At 41.5% G+C, this 967-nt stretch overlaps 1 long non-coding RNA gene across 3 annotated transcripts in view; it reads right to left on the bottom strand.

Moving 5' to 3' along the window:
* LOC134101212 (uncharacterized) overlaps window positions 1-967 on the bottom strand; it is a 5,931-nt gene continuing 4,964 nt past the window's right edge. For all 3 annotated transcript variants that reach the window (XR_009941359.1, XR_009941360.1, XR_009941361.1), the window contains one exon: window positions 1-817. This is a non-coding gene — a long non-coding RNA (uncharacterized LOC134101212). The remainder of the gene's footprint in view (window positions 818-967) is intronic.

The following is a 967-nucleotide window of genomic DNA, read 5'->3' as shown; positions in this document are numbered from 1 at the left end:
CTCCTTTAAAGAGGTTTTATTGTGCCTTGTACACTGATACATGGAAAGGGAAATAAGACCAAGTACTCAAGGCCCATCAATACAAATAAATCACAACACAATATCTTAAGTCAATAAATATAATAAGATCAAAAATGTATCTGGTAACAATTTCCAGTATGATTTAAAGAAACTAATTTTTAAGTGCAAAAACAATGATAAGCACTCAGGATGGCATCATGTTGGGTGTGATTCTGGAATGTTCAGTCTAAGTGTACAAATAGTATTGCTCAAGCCAATAGCATATTCCTGCAAACAGCTGTTTGCGCGTGGAACGCATGATGTGTATTTCATCAGTTACCATGGGTGTGGGATGTAACTACCCATTGCAGTAAACCACAGGATGTGAGGATGCACAGGATGTGACCTAGCTCCTGGATAACCCCCACAGACACACAGACAGACAGACAGACAGACAGACAGACAGACAGACAGACAGACACACAGACACACAGACACACAGACACACAGACACACAGACACACAGACACACAGACACACAGACACACAGACACACAGACACACAGACACACACACACACACACACACACACACACACACACACACACACACACACACACACACACACACACACACACACACACACACACACACCCCGACGTTCTCCAAGGACTGCATGATGATTATGTTAACTCAAGAGCAGTCAGACATTGAAATCCTCGCTCTCCCAATGTCAGGAGACCCACAGATGAATGGAAACTGGTAGTGGAACACTTCTTTCTGTATGTGTACTGGTCAGGACATCAGGAGCAAATACCTGTGGAAAAAGTAGGTAAGTAGAGTAAAGTATGCAGAGGGGACAATTTTGAGATATGACTGGAACATACTGGAAGACCTTCCTTAAATATAATATCAACACACCTTTCTTTTTTTATCTAATTTTATAAAATTACACACCCATATCCCT

This window comes from Sardina pilchardus, chromosome 2, assembly GCF_963854185.1.
Source record: "Sardina pilchardus chromosome 2, fSarPil1.1, whole genome shotgun sequence".
NCBI classification, from domain to species: Eukaryota; Metazoa; Chordata; class Actinopteri; order Clupeiformes; family Clupeidae; genus Sardina; species Sardina pilchardus.
Note: the sequence above shows the minus strand (reverse complement) of the source record. Positions and strands in the feature narration are given on the sequence as shown.